Source organism: Zingiber officinale, chromosome 1A (assembly GCF_018446385.1).
Source record: "Zingiber officinale cultivar Zhangliang chromosome 1A, Zo_v1.1, whole genome shotgun sequence".
Lineage (NCBI taxonomy): Eukaryota > Viridiplantae > Streptophyta > Magnoliopsida > Zingiberales > Zingiberaceae > Zingiber > Zingiber officinale.
In genome coordinates, this window is record NC_055987.1 from 111027819 (window position 1) to 111034440 (window position 6622).

The following is a 6622-nucleotide window of genomic DNA, read 5'->3' on the forward strand; positions in this document are numbered from 1 at the left end:
CACCTCTGTGCTCTCGGGAATTGCCTAGATCGATCAGCCGATCGATCCAGGGCTTATCGCACGAAATCACAGCTCCCAATTGATCAGCCGATCGATTAGAGGCTCCCAATTGATCGACCATTCGATTGGGAGGCTTTCTATGCGATCGACGATTCTCCCCAATCGATCGCCCAATCGATTGGGGAATCCTTTGTCGAGGTAAAAGACCCGTGCCAAGTATCCGGTCAATCCCTTTGACCTATTTGGGCTTCCCAACACCAGATGTCTGATCAAACTTGATCCATCTGGATTTCCTATGCCTGGCTTCACTTACCAGAACTTTTACCTAGCTTCACTCACTAGGATTTTCCTTATGCCTAGCTTCACTCACTAGGACTTCTCATTTACTTGGCTTCACTCACCAGGACTTTCCATACTGCCTAGCTTCACTCACTAGGTCTTTCACCTGGCTTCACTCACCAGGATTTTCAGCTGCCCGGCTTCACTCACCAGGACTTTCACCTAGCTTCACTCACTAGGATTTTCCTTCTGCCTAGCTTCACTCACTAGGACTTCTCATTTGCCTGGCTTCACTCACCAGGACTTTCCATACTGCCTAGCTCCACTCACTAGGTCTTTCACCTGGCTTCACTCATCAGGATTTTTAGCTGTCTGGCTTCACTCACCGGGACTTTCACCTAGCTTCACTCACTAGGATTTCCCATCTGCCTGGCTTCACTCACCAGGACTTTACTTCTGCTTAGCCTCACTCGCCAGGACTTTCTAGTCAAGTATCCAGTCAGTCTTGACCTACTTGACTCTCCCTCACAATCTCCCCACATGAATAATTTGTTGGATCGAAAAGAATTTAGATATCTCTACAATAGCATGATATTGTCCACTTTGGGCTTAAGCCCTCACGGTTTTGCTTTTGGGCTCTACCCAAAAGGCCTCATGCCAATGGAGATATCTTTCTCTTATAAATCCATGATCTTTTCCATGTGTTTTCAATGTAGGACTATGTTTGCAACCTTGCAACCCCAACAATCCCCCCCTCAAACAAAGGACCACAGGCTTCCTATGTCCGATTCTCAACCCACTAGGTCTTCCTGCCCCTCGGTCCACCCGACCTACTAGGACTTCCTTGCCTAGCCGCAACTAGGACTTCCTGCCTGGTGTCTGGTCCTCTTGATCCGAATATAGGAGCCCCCACTTCTTTGTTCGAGGTCAATATTGTACCCACATTGCTCAATCAGACCATAGCTCTTGTGCACAGTCGGCGATTAAACCTTCTGGTAGTCCAGGCTCTGATACCAATTGTTGGATCAAAAAGAATTTAGATATCTCCACAATAGCATGATATTGTCCATTTTAGGTTTAAGCCCTCATGGTTTTGCTCTTGGGCTCTACCCAAAAGGTCTCATGTCAATGGAGATATCTTTCTCTTATAAACCATGATCTTTTCCATGTGTTTTCAATGTGGGACTATGTTTGCAACCTTGCAACCTTGCAACCCCAACACAATTGCACCTGCAATCTTCATGTGTTGTCTACATGTATTGTCAAACATCAAAACCCAAACATCGAAACTCAAGCTTGAACCAATTCAAGCTCAGTCAACCAGGTCAACCTTGACCTAGGGAATATTGCACCAACAAGGAGAACCCGACAACTAGAAAGAGGCCAATGGAAGCTCCAGAAGGCAAGGCGTGAAGGATGGGGAGATATCCGAGGGACGCAAGGCTGATGGAGGAGGCTAGAAGGCTAGTTCGAGGTTGGTCGGGAGTAGCCAAATGCTAGGCGTGCAAACCCAACAGGTAACGGTTGACCGAGAGTTGGGTTTGGGAAGCTGGACTTGAGTTTGAGTCAAGTCCAGGGTGTTCAATCGATCAGGCGATCGATTGAACATGCTCCAATCGATCAGTCGATCGATTGGAGTGTGATGCGATTGTTGGGATGGCCCAATCGATCAGCCGATCGATTGAGGTCAGGAAATCGCAAGCACAGAAGCTTTCCCAATCGATCGGGCAATCGATTGGGAGCTGCCAATCGATCGGTCGATCGATTGGGAAGTAGAAGCTCTCACGCGGACGTGAGAGCACAGAAAGGCTCTGAATCGATCGACCGATCGATTCAGGCAGTCCCAATCGATCGGTTGATCGATTGGGAAGTGACCGTTGCGCAGGTTGCAGGCGATGGATAGCTGGGATTGCTGGGTGCTGACGTGGCAATTGATTGGGGATGGATTGGATCGATTGGGAGCACTGTTTAAAGCCTTGGCGGAGCATTTTCTCCGCAGTTCTTTACGAGCTTCATCTGTGATTTATGTGCGATCTTCACAGCGCTTTCTCCGACTTTCACTGCCAGTCTTGAAAGCACTTGAAGGGGTTTCTCCAAGGTTCAAGAGGCAACAACAAGCTACAAGTAAGCAAGAAGAAGTAGTGTTTTCATTTGTATCTTGTACTCTCTTCTTGTATTTTTGTGTGTGTTGTTGTGTGAGTTTATACGACGCTTCTTTGCCTCCGGCTGCGACTGAGAAGGAGTGTTTCATAGTGGAGATAGCGTGTCGTGTGTGGATTCTTGGATTAGTCACCTCTTCTTGAGGTGGATTCCAAGTAAATCCTAGTTGTTAGCGTTATGTGTGTCTTGTGTTTATTTCCGCTGCACATCATTAAGACGAAGCAACCAACAAGCGCAACAAAATGCTATTCACCCCCCCCCTCTAGTGGACATCACGGCCCCAACAGAAATAGGCTGTTGAGAGCGCCTCCAAGTCCTCATGGAGGTGCCTCAAAGGTGAAGTTTTATCCCGATTTGAGCGTTACGATGAGTCTTCGCTGCCTGCCCGTTATCCGCCTGGAGGCGTCTCAATCAACCACTAAGGGCGCCTCCAACCAAGCGTCCAGGGCGCCTCAGCTGTCTTTGAGGGCGCCTCCAGATCCGCTACATAGTCAGCCCACCTTTGCACCCGAGGCGCCTTAAGCTCCATGAGGGCGCCTCGGGTACTATTCATCCGAAGCTAATCTTGCTCCTTTGTTCCTGCACAATATGTTAGTCCACAACACAACCACATATCCTGCAAAACAAAGTTAGCACATATAATAAACATAATAATATGAAAGTTTTGACAGTCTCCGGACTGTCCGGTTCTGACTTCGATTTTCCGACCGAAAATCCTAGGTCGAACCGACCCCTACTGTTCCCTCTTCCGGGGAATGCGTCCTCACCTACTCCACTCAAGAGAGCATACTTGATGCCAGTTCGGTCCTCCAGACCGATTGGATTTTTCACCTAGGGTTACCACCCCCTAAGACCTAGGGTTACCACCCCCTAGGGTTTTTCGCCACCTAGAATTACCTCCCCCTAGGACTTAAGGTTACCCCCTTAGGGTTTTCCTCCACTTAGGGTTACCATCCCCTAGGACCTAAGGCTGCCGCCCCTTAAGGTTTTCCTCCACCTAGGGTTACCACCCCCTAGGACCTAAGGTTACTGCCCCTTAGGATTTTCCACCACCTAGGGTTACCACCCCCTAAGACCTAAGGTTACCGCCCCTTAGGATTTTCCACCACCTAGGATTACTACCCCCTAGGACCTAGGGTTATCACCCCCTAGGACCTAGGATTACCACCCCCTAGGGGTTTTCCACCTGCATAACCGTAGTTAGGACTTTCCTGCAAACTCATTCACACATATCAGATAACAAAACAACTTAACTTGAACCCTTTGACATAATCAAAATATAGGTTCAATCGTCGGATGCTTCCTGCACCAACACTAGCTTGGATCCACCTCTCCCGATTATATCGCCCTCTTTGCGAGTGCTATTCTCGCTGCACCATCTACCATCAGCTCTTTGTTCACCCATCTCATCAGTTGTTTTCTGTTGAGTCTCCGGCAAGGAGGAAGCTGCTAGCACTGATTTAGGGTAAGGAATCTTTGGTTTTAGGTTTGTAGAGATCTAATTTCCAATTCTTGTATGGAATGTTTGTGCTAAGTCGATTAATTGATCACAGTAGCTTTGGCTCTATTCTTGGCAGCAACTTCATTATAGCTCCGGCCATAGTTTCCGACAATGGGTGCTCCATTGGCAAATTAACGATGAAGTATACAGCTTGGGTGAGTTTGGTTTGATTCATGATGGTTATTTGCTAGTTGATTGATTTAGATGGATGCATGCTTGATGTTAGGATCATTGACTTGTTGTGGATGAATTAGGTGTGTATTGATCTTAGAAGATGACCATGATTAAATTGATTAACTCATGAGTAGGATTGAAGTGAAGGAATTGTGGATTGAGTTAAACCTAATTGGATTAATGAATTATGTTAATTATTTCGATTAGGATTTTCCCTAATTAGGTTAGAGATTTTATTTAGCTATTTGCTGCATATGTATTAGCTAAATACATTATGTGATGCAGGACTTTGATTCGAGACGAGCGTCTCGACATGGGATTCTACGTATAAAAGCGAGTACCTTTGACTTATCTCTTTTGATATTGTCATTTTGATATGCGTAGTTGGTTATAACTAATAGTAATAGTTATGTTTATATCTGCTTTGTATGTCACTATTTGATACCCGTAGTATGCCCATATTGTTATCTGTTATGCATTTATGCTTATGTTCCCTTGATTCTTGCCATGTGCACTTATGTTCATAGTAGTAGTGACATACAATGCATTACCGGGTATAGGCCTAGCTACTAGATATACTTGGCATGTGTACCTAGATTTATTATCTGACATGTGCACCTAGGTTTATTATCTGACATGTGTACCTAGATTATGGTTATGGACTCGGTTTTCCTTTTGGTACACATTATGAGGAGGTTGATATTTTCAGGAGTTACATGATTAGTGTCATGAACCATTTTACATGATTCCATGTTGAGCGATTGTCGGCTCCATTGTTGTTGAGCACATCACCAGTTTCATGATTTGCACACACAACCACTCATGTGTTAGTGGTATATCAGGCAGGGTGTGTGCAGTTTTGCTCTGTCAGGGCTCCGCTAGTCCGCTCATGGGTAGTGTGACTGCAACGTGGTAGCGGGAAGAGATCCCTCCTCTTGACTATGACACAGGGAGATGAGAGCTTAGACTCCCCCACTGTATTTGGGGTAGAAGAATAGGTGTACTCTGACAATATCCTGTCCACTCGGTTACTCAGGAGTAGTGATGACAGAGTGCACAGTTGTCATAGTCCTACCCACTCGGTCTCACCGTCGCATGTGAGATGGCTAACTGGCATCAGGGGTGACCATGTCATTTGCATCATATGCATGAATTGCATTTATTGCTTGTAATTGCTGCATTTTTATATGTTGCATTTTGGTAATTGCATATGATTGACATGCATACATGAGACATGATGTATTTGGTCTGACGACCCTACACTTGTTGGTATGGTCCATACCCTTATGATCGGATAGGAGGTCCTGGTGAGTACAGTTTCTTCTGTTGTTTAATTTTGCATTACCTTTTATTGTTCAGGAGACTATACTGCATGATTATTACTAGTAGTTATATTTTACTATGCATGTCTGCTCGATACCCGCTGAGTATGTTATACTCACTACCCCCTATTTCTTTTCTTGTTGTTTTCAGGTTAGCACATAGATATGTCATGTCACTTGGAGTATCCTGTCTGTTGGTCCTACGTCACATCTGAAGATTGTTTCCGGTTTCATTTATATTTTATCTGGTTAATGTATTTGGTGGATTTAGCATTGTATATTCCGATTTTGGTTCTGGAGTGTTGCTACGTGGTATCGGGTATTATTTTATTGTGTTATGTAAGCCTAGCCGGCTAGCAGTCTTTGTTGATTTGGTTTGTATGGGCTTTCTTTCGTTTTATTTTTCTACTGTGTGTTTTTAGTACAACCGAGTGAGCTGTTTAATGTATATAACTGTGTGGTTGTAATATTTTATTCCAGCCGAGTAGACTGAGTATATAACTATGTGGTTGTGTATATTCCAGCCGTATAGGCTGATGTATTCTTGTGGATGTATGTATGATTCAGATTGTCACTGGTACAGAGGAGATGCTACCGGATTTTTGTCTGGCAGGGACTCTTTTGGGGCGTGACAGCGTTAGATACTAATAGAAATAACACTCCGTCACAATCGTCACGGGGTAGTGTCGATATTGAATTAAACTTCCTACATGCACATAAGGATAGAGGATGGGTAATAGGTAATTCTAATTAAATCAATCAACATCACAGTGAAACTAAACTTCTAGAACACTTCTCTTGACCAAGTTTCCTCAATTGACTTTCTTTGCTTCTCTCTACTTTAAGAGCACAAATTCTCAAATCTCGATTGTTTAGCTAATTCGTTGTGATTGGTCTTTAGTGCTTATATCCAATCTCTGTGGATTCAATATCTTTTATTACTTAACGGCAACCATGCAATTGCGAATTGTACACATCATTGATTAATGAGAAAAATTTTCAATAATACGCCGCAGCTGATTCTCGAACTCTAGATCTCTAATTAATTAATGAGAAAATTTTCTAATAATATACTTTAGTTGAATCTTAAACTCTAGATCCTTGATTGATGCGTATATGAAAATTACTAATAAATCTTAAAATTATTTTCAGTATGAAAAGAAAAAAGACACTAACGAAATTTAAT